This window comes from Octodon degus, unplaced genomic scaffold, assembly GCF_000260255.1.
Source record: "Octodon degus isolate 3935 unplaced genomic scaffold, OctDeg1.0 scaffold00032, whole genome shotgun sequence".
NCBI lineage: Eukaryota > Metazoa > Chordata > Mammalia > Rodentia > Octodontidae > Octodon > Octodon degus.
This window is the reverse complement of record NW_004524608.1, coordinates 9246738-9258600: the sequence shown is the minus strand read 5'-3', so window position 1 is coordinate 9258600 and position 11863 is coordinate 9246738. Positions and strand designations below refer to the sequence as shown.

At 35.5% G+C, this 11863-nt stretch overlaps 1 protein-coding gene across 1 annotated transcript in view; it reads right to left on the bottom strand.

Moving 5' to 3' along the window:
* Positions 1–4408: 4408 nt before the first annotated feature.
* Fign (fidgetin, microtubule severing factor) overlaps positions 4409–11863 on the bottom strand; it is a 153924-nt gene continuing 146469 nt past the window's right edge. The window contains exon 4 of the transcript XR_002820826.1: positions 4409–4421. The gene's annotated coding sequence lies outside the window, so the exon portion shown is untranslated. The remainder of the gene's footprint in view (positions 4422–11863) is intronic.

Sequence of the window (11863 nt, the reverse complement as noted above, 5' to 3'; positions counted from 1 at the left end):
GGTCCTTGCTCTTGTCAGGCAGACACTTAAACCACTATGCTATCTCCCCACCCACAGCATTGACTTTCTAAATGTTAACAAGGTGTTTTCAGATTCAAAGCTAAAGAGAAGTCCAGAGCAGAGAACAAATAAAAATGTGTGTAAAAACTATTATTAGAATAAAAGAAATGAAATCAGGTCATAGCATATCCCAGTTCTATTTATTATATGTACATATTTACTCATATTTTCTAGGAAATATCCTATTTATAAATGTTCATATGTAAGAATTGCTAGTTTTTGATACATTACATATGTTTTAATACACCTTAAATTTTTCCCTCAAAATACAGTTTTCTCTATATAATTAGTGTCTCAGAATATACTGGCCCATCTGACCTTGCACTAAATTTTACTTATACTCTCACAGGATTCAAATTTTTCTTTTAAAATACACATTTAAGTCTTTGAACTCTAATATTCAATAAACTCTGCAGTGACTTTGAGCTCTAGAGGCTGGGCTTAGCAACCTTGAGCCTGCCATAAATTGGGAGAAAATCAGCCAAAGTCAAGCTCTTGACTTTCTAAATATAACATTTGTGTGACTCCTTGACTTGTGAACTCTGTTGTTTTTCCTTGACTGGTTTGCTACTATTATTTGAAGTTAACCTTTTCTGTACTTAGTTGAAAACTGTGCTCAAATAGCTTAAAAAACAAAATTACAGTCCTTCTAATTAAATCTGAAAAAGCCCCTAAGAAATGATATGAATAAACAAAAATGCATGTGTATGTTAATTCTCCCGAATTATAGTCTGATATAATGAATCCTCCCTTTAATTATTTGCCCACTATTCTTAGTCTGTTTGATAATAAATTGAATGTTATTTAAATTCTAACTTCTTTGATTTTTTCTCATCAATCTTCATTTTTATTTGTTTTGCAGACTTTTTTATTCTGTGACTGTAGCTTTTAAAGATTGAAAAAGTAATATTTAAAAGAATCAGCTAAAACAAAATTATGAAAATAAAAAAATGAAAGGTTTTACTTACTTCCTCAAATCCCAAACCGCTTTCTAGAGGTAATTATGACATTGAATGATAGAGTGGTTTTCATGTTTCTATATAGTTTTTCCACATATAAACAAGATACACCCACATGTCTCTCTAGTCTTTATATTTTGTGTTCCTCAAATAGTGATACTGACTGATGAACTGTTAAAAGAGAATTACTGGCTCGACAGCTAATCACATCGGATGTCTCATGTGAAACTTGACTATTTTTAAATTATAGCCACCATATTGGAAAACTTGCTCCCCTTTTTAGTATCTTAGTGATAGTAACATTCTTTATAAATTTTAAGAAAACATTTGAATATCCACATAGAAATTAGTTCAATCAGTGACAGCTGATAACATATGTTGTTTTTTTTTTTTGTTTTCAGAAACATTATTGTTAGGTATTTTGTACTTACTATTTATAAACTATTTGAGTAGATTGAAATGTAAATGAAAATACAGCTGTAATAAGAAATATAGATTATTTCATTAAATCACATTCACATTTTGACATGGAATGTACTGCTTTTTCTAAATGGAATGATCTAACAGTATAATTTTGGATATAGATACAGTATATTCTGTAGCAGTACTTATAAAAATCATGGAAATAATGTGGACAGTGATAACTGTATTTTACCAAATTTATTTTTAAGAACAAATTATACTCATTTGGCTTGTAGCATATATGGAGTGGCTCTTAAGGATTTATTCTGTATATATCAAAACATTAATTTTGAAATAGCAAGCTTCTGTAAGTGCCTGTGAATTCATAATGTAATGGGTGCCTTGTAACCAAATATAGATTCAGTTCCCAGCATTACTGGTGTTTCCAATTTCAATAACTATAATATTTTCACCTTTGGACTTTTATGGCATCTTTCATCCGTGGATCTTAAAGGGCTTTACAAACATTAATTCGTACAACATTCTTGTGAAGTACAGAAATATCATTAACCCCATATTACAGATGAGGAAACAAGCATGGAAAGGTTAATAATACGTGCACCACTCTTTCCTCGTGTGGTGCTTTTGACTCAGAGATCTTTATGTACAGAAGAACTTTTATAATGTTGGGACAGGAAACAGAATGAAGACATACAGATTTTCATAGCAGACTGACGACATTGCAGAGGTTCTTTAAATTACCTCTATAGACAGATTAATAATGTAAGATTTGTTGCATTCAATGATTTTCAACTCTAATTGGAAATCATGAATATAAACTTAGTCTTAATTTTTTTTATAGTTGGAAAGTGTGACTGAGTGATTTCCTTGCAAAGGTAATGGACTATGTAAAGTTAGGCATTTTTTGAATGCCCCAGAATCTGTAATCACCAGGATTGTTGCTCTCTGCATTGTAGGAATCGGTGGGCAATTGTTTATTTCAAAAACAGTAAATAACTTCATTCCATAATTTTCACCTTCTTTGTTAATTTTCTCTGGGCTGACCCTGTTTTACCGTCTTCATTTCTGCTGTGTGGTCCAGTTCTCCTGCTCACACAGTTGCCCTGAGATTCACAGGGGTTGCAAAGGAGCTTAGCTGTAGAGGAGTCACCCACAGCACAATTTCTCTCTGTCTCCCATCACTCTTCCTCACAATATTAGAGCCCCAGTTTCCAGTGACTCTTCATGTACCTTTTCTTCTACTGTAATTTTATAAATAATCATTTAGTGTTGTTTCTTGCTCTTTGCTTTCCACCACTACCTTAGAAAGATGGTTTATAGCTTTTGGTTTGAGAAAGACTCAAGGTACTATGCTACTGTACAGAAGACAAGTACAGAGTAGGAGGTGCCTTGACCTAAAGGAGTAAATAGTCTGGAGGTGCAGACAGACATAAGCCTAAAATCATAATCATCTTGACTGCATGATCAGGTGAAATCTCTGTGAAATAAATCGACAAATGGTTAACCCATAGACTGGCAGCAACTTTTCTTTTAAGATGAAAAAATGGGAATTTTAAGTCTATTAAAGCAGTAGTGAGGGCTGGCCAGGTAGCTCAGTGGATTAAAGTACCTGCTCAGGCAGATGCAGGGACTGGGATTGAATTCCTAGCCTGCAGTGCTGGCCCCATGCCCAGGGTGCACTGAGCTGTGGATTGAGACTGGGCATGGTGGAGCATGCCTGTAATCCCAGTGCTTGGGAGGCTGAAAACAGGAGGATCACTATTAGTCTGATTTACCTCGTGAGACCATGTAGACCCTGTACTAAATACATAAAATAAAATAAGGCAATAGTGCAAGAGAAGAAAAATAACTTTATTACTTGATTACCGTGGACAGATCCTGGAACATGGAATCACTGGAGTAGATGCCAGCTGGCATGGGGACCTCTGCTAACTCTTGCAGGAGGGGTCATAGGTTCTGGGCCTGTGATTAAAGTAGCTTGCCATATCTCAGAAGGACCTGAAATAGGTTTGGAAGGAAGCTGGCTGGGGAACTTACATTATAATGTAGCTAACTGAAAGAGGATTGCTATAAAGAAAAATGCATCATGGTTTTCCTCTTTTTCTTTCAGCATGGGTGCATCCTCAACTTGTATTTCTCTCTGCCAGTGTAATGGATTCAGCTGTGCTGCCCTCTTCCTTCATCAGTGGTTTCTGGAAATCTTTCTAAGTCTTTACTTCTTTTTTAAAAATTAATTTTATTGACACACTTTTGACATACATAATGATCACATTTTCATAGCAACTTTGTACCTATAAATAATATACCTTATTTTTCCGTTCTCCTGTCTTCCCTTGAATCCATCCAGTCCTTCATCTCTTCCTTCTGCAACTTCATCCCTCAGTGATGAAGAACAGGTGCTGAGGGGAAGGATGGCTACTGAAGAAAGAAAGCAGCTTCTAAGATGGAGCCAATGCAGTTTTTGGTGTAGGCCAGCACCCTACCTCAACCATGCCTTAAGGTACTTACAGTCATGTGTAGGGAAGGCTATGTCTGAAAAGAACACTGCTCACAATCATATATTTTATTGAGAGGTGGGGTAAGAATTTCTCCATTGATATGCCCTGGGTTCCTATAAATGGGAGTGGATTTTAAATGTTACGCTTAATCTGAAAAATTAAGTAGAAAGCCTTGTTTCTAACGACAGCTCCTCGGTATTGGCCTGATAGCATCAGTAGGCTAAGCTGTTTCTAATGTGATAGAAGTTAAGCCGTGGTCTCCCTTATGGGATTTTATAAACATGTTAAGTAGGCAAAAGAAAGAGATTGACGAATTGGACTAAAGTCATACAGTCAGAGAGGGAAAGAAATAGAAGCAGATTCAGTTTGGTTTGTTTTTCTCTATACACATAGAATTCAACCTCAAAACACAGTGAAATGCAGAGCTTTTAAAATCAGACAGACTTGAATTCAGACTCACTGCCACTACTTTATCATGTGTCTTTTAATTGACTTAAACTCTGAACTTTTGCTTCTTCACCTTTAAATGAGGCTAGTATTTCTTGCCTTATATGATCATTAATAGGCTTAACCTGTAAGAAAGTGTGTGTTTGATGAATAACTCCCTAAAAAATTAGTATTTACCATTTATTTATATGAAACCTATAGGGCAGGCATATAAAAATAAGCAGTCTCATTCCTCTGCTCAACAAGGACTTTGAAAATAATGGGATTAGATTTTAGTTTATAATTCTTAATCCAACTCACTAGCAAAAAGTGAATGACTGGGTTCTAATTAATCTTTTGTCTTCTAGGTTTATCATCAATATTTCAGCATATAATTTAAAAACTGATTTACATTACTTACTGATTGAACTTAATAAATCCTGATAGACCACATTGGAATCCCTTTTATAAAATGTTTTAGATTTTTCAAGTGTGAATTCTTTCGACACAGTCCTACAGATTGCCGGTGGTGAAAGGTGAGGGGGAGTACAGGTCTTGGACTTCTAATCTAGGGCTATACCTACCAGATCGCACTGCCTTTGAACACACTTCACAGGCTTATCATTTTCTAAGCTTGAGAAAACCTCACTAACATTATTAGAACATTCCAGGTCTCCTTTTCCATATTCATTTATGTACACTGATCAGCTCATTCCTTTCAAATGCCAGGGATGTATTGCTCACTAGAGGAACTTCAGTACCCAGCAGTCTTTAATGTAAAAGGCAAACCTTTCCACTAATGAGCAGTTTGTCTAGTGTTCTTAACCTTATCAGCAGCTCCTCAAGTGATAAAGGCTTAACTATTATGCACCGAAAGGTGTTGATAATTCTCAATCTTCATGCAGAAAATGGCTCTTTTGTCACTTCTTAGAGTCTTCTGTTAAACTTAGCATACTGCTTACAAATTACCTTTGCTGTTCTGCAAAGCAGTCAGCTGGAGGTATGGGGGACCCGGCAGCAGGTGGAGACTCCTCCTGTCAGGACAAGAATGATACCTGCTGCTTAATAGAAAAAGAACCGTCTGCAGTTTAATGATGTAGACCTGTCCCAGGAAATAGATGGGGTTTAAAGACCAGGTGGGGGAATAGCATTTTCTTTTTAATGAAAAAAATGAGATTGAGTATTAAAGACTGTACAAACAGAGTGGAAGCCTAGAGGTTTTATCAACTCAAGCATGAGTGCCAAGTAACAGAAATGATTTTATTCTCTGCTACTGGGATTCCCTAACGACACTGAGCCCTATAAAAAGCAAGCCCAGGGCTCAGCGGGCTTTTCTTCTGCCAGCCTCTGGGATGAAGAATGCAGGACAACATTGTCTCCATGTTGCTGCAAGAGAAACAATAAAAGCTTGATCAGCTGAATACTTAAATATGGCTGAATGTTTGATGAGATGAAGATGTAATTTTGTCTATGTTCCCTAAGGATCTGGATTAAATATGACTACAGGGCCTAATCAAATAGCTAGTCACTGAACAGCAGTCCCAACTGCATTTTTCATTCTAGGCATGCCTTTCTTCCCCCCTCTCCTCCAACTACATTACTTATTCACTGGTTTGTCAGCAGTGTGCATTATTAGCGCTTGAGAGATAAAACTTTAAGTGTTGCTCCCAATTAGCACAACAGTGACCACGCACCATGCTCTGTGCTTAATGCCTGCTCTCAGAGAGGAGCTGGTTTTGAAGGTCTGAGGTGGAGGAGAAAAAAAATGAAACAGCTTAAGCATTCATTTTGAGTGGAGAGACAGCTCCTATTAACATTTAACAGCATTTGTGCAACTTGGTGCGGAGGTTGTGATGCAAATGAGAAGGAATTAAAAGTGGCCAGGGGTTTGTCATTGATGGATTGCAGTCTGGCGGTGTTCACACTTCTGCCGTGTCCATCAGAAGCGATTACTGTGTAATTAAACCTTATTTCTCTACTCTTCAGTGCATAATTACTTTGTGAATGTAACCATCATCTAAAAAAGCTACCAAAATGCTTTAGCATTTAGTCTAGCAGTCATTTCCCTAGCTTGTGTCAGATATAACCATCAGACAGTGCAAAAGAACTGTCACTTTTAATAAGAGGCAAAAAATTAAATGAAACAGTATGCTTATTACAGGAAAATTAGGCGTTCAAGTGGTAGAGTCCTTTTCTGCTATTTGCATAATTTATTCTTTTTTGTCCCTCACACCAGAAGCTTCAGGCAATTTTCTTCACATTTAAATAGATCGCACATTTAAGGCTACTTAAGGAAAATTATCACTTTGCATATTTTAATTGTTGTAAAGAAAGTGAATAGAAGAGGTCCGCAGCTTGGACTCTTGAGTCGGTCAGATGCTCAACTGTAGGATTCTGGAGCTCCCCACTGCTGCACTAGAGATAACCCTGTAGTTCACAGCCATCCCCTTGCATTTCATCAGCATGCAAATGCAGCTTCCAGCACTACAATAAGTGGATCTTTGATATTTACAAACTAGCCACTAATAACGAAAAGATAATTTGCTCGACACAACTTCAGATTTTCTTATCATTGTGACTTCTTTTCCCTTTTCACAGAAAAATCTGGTAAGTTCTTGAAGTTTAGTAAACCTAAGAATTGGTCCACTTGAACCTGATGTCCTCCTACAGGTTTTAGCAACATGACTTGCTGCAACATGATGACAGTCCCTTTATTTTAGCAGCCCTGCAACTACTTCTAGTTCTTTGATTTCTTTGATTTGCTTTTAATTGAAAGAAAAATTTCATTAAATTACAGTGAAAATTCTTTCCCTCACAAGAATTTTATCAAACCAGTGGTGTTCACCAAGGGAAGGACGGAATGTTGCAGTGTGCTTGTGTTCTAATTTAAAAAAATGTGTGCAACCAACAGGGCATTCCAAAGCAATGGCTGTAAACAGGCCAATGCCTGTACAAACTGTTAATTATAAAACTGGTGAAAAGTTAAATGGATACTCCAGTGAAAACTTTGATCAAAACATACCTCACTTATTTGTTGTACTGAAGTAGGTTAAAGAATGTGAATGGTGTAATTTGCTTAGTTTTCATTACCAATTAAGAAAAATTCCAAAGACACAGGAAACTGAAAGTCTTCATTTTGACAAGACAGCAATGCTTTAAAGTATATTAAGAAGTGAATCTGATTAACTCAGCAACACTTTTGTTTAATTACAAACAATTATATGTTCCCTTTGGCTACTGGTCATTTTCATTTACAATGGTATTGTCCTCCTTAAGTGCAAACTCTAAACTCTAATGAATGTCTGAGGCACCACAGTTAGCACACATTTGTAGACACTAAGCAAACATTAGTAGTAAGTAGGTGAAGTAGGGCTTAGTTTGTGAAAACTATTGGTGTATGGCAGGGGAGCATAAAGCAGTGTATTATAGAGACTAAATAAAGGTGAGTGCAAGAAACAAGCTACTTCTTTGGAAAAGAATCTACTATCCTTTTAATAGATGTGACCTTCAAAATAATCTTTATTATTCAAATTTTGAAAAGTAATACAATACTATGCAAGAATAAATAAAAGATTTTTTAAAAGAAATTACATTTTGGACAATGTTTTCAGAATGTATATTTTTGCTTATTATTTTATTTAAAATAGTCAATGGGGAAATTACACAAATTCTAAAAAAGTTTAGAAAATTTTGCAAAGATGCTCACAGTTTCCAGGAGGTAATATATAGTTGACATCATACATGATATGAACATGTTATGTAAGAATAAACATATCTAGCAGCATTCTTTGCAACACTGAATACCCAGTTAAATCAACTAATTCAAAATTTCGGGTTTCTTCCTTTTCTCTTTTGCATGAGTGATCTTTAACTGTGCTGCTTTAATAAATATTTCAAAGAGGAACTGCACACATGTTTTGCTATATTCCCAGAAACCCCCACTACTGCCAAAATGACAATAGCCAGAAACAAATGACTTCGCAACATTGTTGAATATATCACAGGATCAAAGCCAACGAGCAGACTATTTCCCACTTATCTTTAATACAAAATTTCTTCTGTAACTGGAAATTAAAAAATATATCTATTTCTGATGACATTTGTCAGACAGTAAGTTTCTTGAAGGCAGAAGTGAAGTATCTCTTTACAATACAATTTACACTTCTAACAAGACCTCATAATGAAGAGGGCATGATGATAATTGAAGGCGAGTAGAAAATTTGAAAAGCATATTTCTTCTGGGAAGTTGTAAAAACTTCATTTCTCTTCATAATATTCTTTTTAAGCTTGTTTCCTTCTAGGAGATAAGAGATAAAAATAGTAATATGCTTAACTTGAGCTGGGCCTGTAGCTCCGAAGTAGAATATTTGCCCATCATCCGTAAGGCACTGGGTTGATTCCCAGCACTACAAGAACAAATAAATACATCAGGTATCCATAGGTTTAAAAAAGAAATTTGAAAAAACAATGCAAGTGAAGTTAAGATTTACACTGTGGCATAGCAAATAAACATAGACTATCATTAAAGAAGATAAAATCAAGCTACATCAAAATTTGACTAGAGTTGTGTGTTGTGATATACATGCCTATATTCCTAGTATTTTGAGGCTGAAGTAGGACAATTGCTGAGAGTTCCAAGCCTGTCTGGGATACACAGTGAGTTCAAGAGCAGTCTAAATTATATAATGAGATCCTGTCTCAAAGCTACAAAACAAAACAACATTTTTTGACTAATGCATCAACTTGATAATTCACAATTGAAGTCCAGAAAGGTTTTGCAGTTCATCTTTTATGTCACTGTCCACTGTTACAGAAAACGCTCATGGCTTCCAGGTCATGCCTAACAGTATTCTCTATAATTATCATGATGAACATACAATGTATTGGGTGAATCGGAACTTTAATATAACGAAGGCCACTGACTTTGAGCCAATAGAACTGAGTTAAAATTCTTCTATGTTTCCCCATCTTTTTCATTTTTAATTTGTTGCTAAAATTTTTAGCTTCCATTTTTACTGATTCAAAGTGGACTTCAGCCTCACACTGTTGTTGGGAACATTTATGGAGATAAATAATAAAACAGCATTGTGCCAAGTCATTAGCAGATGTCTAGAAACCATCATTATTATTAAGTGATGTGGAACTCGTGTTTTGCTTCAACATCTTTCCTTAAGAAGTATACTTTGCATTGTAAAGGAAAGTTATGTTTTTAAAAATAAGGTAAACTCTCTTCATTTTTTTGCTGCACATCAAGCCAAGAGCCTGTCACATGCTAGGCAAGGACTGCACAGAGCCACACCCCAACCTCCACTAGATATGTATAATATGGAGAGAGGGTCATACTTATTCAGTAACTTTGTAGCATAGTTCATATTTTCAAGTGTTGTTTATCATTTATTAGACTCTAAGGCATTTTTATCTTAGAATGTTATAGTGCTAAATGTATTATTCATTTATTTTTCTTTTAATTGGCTTATTAAATTTTCCCAAAGAATATGGATACTTACTTGCAAATAAGTTGGAATGGATACATGCATGGCATAATAAAGTATTTAAAGAGACTCAATATGATCTTAGCTTTAAAAAAAATTTTTATTAGTATATGTTTATAGTATATGCTGATTACATTCACCTTGGAGAGCTGGTACCTCTATTCATTTGATGCCTAAAAAATGAATGAACTTTTTATTTATTAATTTACTTATTTACTCATTTGAGATAGGGTCTTGTCATGTTGTTCAGGCTGGCCTTTAACTCATGGTGATCCTTCTGCCTCAGCCTCCCAAGTGATGGGACGTCAGGCATATGTTACTATGTCCAGCTGTTAAATTTTCATTTATTGAAATACAATGTCTATGAGCAGCGACACTTAGCCTTAAACTTCCCCACTTGAAGACATTTATCATTCCATGGATCTAAAACTTTGCTCCACTTCTACTGACAAAACTGAACTCTTTGACATTCTGTACAGAGAGAGGATACCATTGGAAGAGGGATCTCAGTTATTGTTAAGCCCCCCAAGTGTTTTTCACTGACACCATCAGCAGTCACAGTACACTTTTATACTTAGATATTAAACACATTCTAAGATTTTAGTTTTAGAAAAATAAAAACTTTGGAGCAATTATATGATAATAAACATTTAATCAATGATAAAATCCATTTTATTTAACTGGATTCCTTTTTAATCTCCTCCTTCTGCATCTCCCATCTCCTTTAGAGCTGTCTATCAATCTATCTATCTATCTATCTATCATCTATCTATCTATCTATCTATCTATCTATCTATCTATCTATCTATCACCTATCTGTCTATCATCTACCCTCTATCATCTATCCATAATCTGTCTACCTATCTATGTATCATCTATTTATCTATTTATTGATGTATCTATTTTTAAGATATTTGGTACAGGTCTTACTATACAGCTCAGGACTCCTAATAACCCTCCTGTTTTCAGCCTCTCCAGCGCTGGGATTACAGGTGTGTACCACCACACCCAGACCCCCTGGCTGGCTCAGCACACCTGGGGGTGGGGCAGGTCCTGTCCGTGGTGCTGGAAATCAAAGCCCGGTCCCTGTGCTTGCCTAAGCAGGTGCTTAGCCTGCTGAGCTATCTTGATGGCCTGTAATGTTGACTTTTTAAAATATGTCTGAAACCTTACAGAACACAGGACATGTTAATAGAGTGGTAGTGATATGATGAATCTACCTCCCAAAATTGGGCTCTATGACATATGTATGTGGTCGACTATGATGCCAGATACTTTAAAGTTAACTAATCCAACATTTTTAGAAGCATTTCTACTTAATTGTATAGGGTCTATCTTTGAAGAGGTCCCTTTCTGATGACCCAACTATTTATTGCAGATACATTGTCTTTGCTAAAGATACAGGAAATGGTATAGATTTGGATCCAGCAAATTTACAAACCACGGAGAACAGGAACAGATCTATGTGGCTTTGTTTAAGAAACTAACTGCCACAAAATGGTAACATAAACAAACTGTCATGAAGAGCTCTGGATCTTTCCATTTCAATGACTGGGGAAGAAAATTTTGTTATCTTGGTTGCTGACTTAGAATTGCTACCTTAAAACTAAAAGTATTATGGTATTGTTTCATTAATTATCAAGGCTCACTTTTAAATCAGTTATTTAACTAGTATATAATAAATCCATAGTATAATAGAGTTAGCTTGTAAGAGTTGCCAGAAATGATTTTCTAAGGTTTATGATATTGCCTTACAAATTGTGTGTCTTTAGTGCCTCCTCTTTATATCTTTACCGATCTGTTATAGACCTGTGTATTATACTGGACCTGAAGAATATTTGGTTACCTAATGCAATTTGTATATAGATGAAGTTTTACAGCTTTCTCCTGGCATTAGAATAATTTGGCTAGGATGTATGATGAAATGATAAGTTCTCTTAATATAACGTGAATATTATTGCTGCGGCACTTTATCAGTTGTGTTGTATTTTCATCAATTTTTATG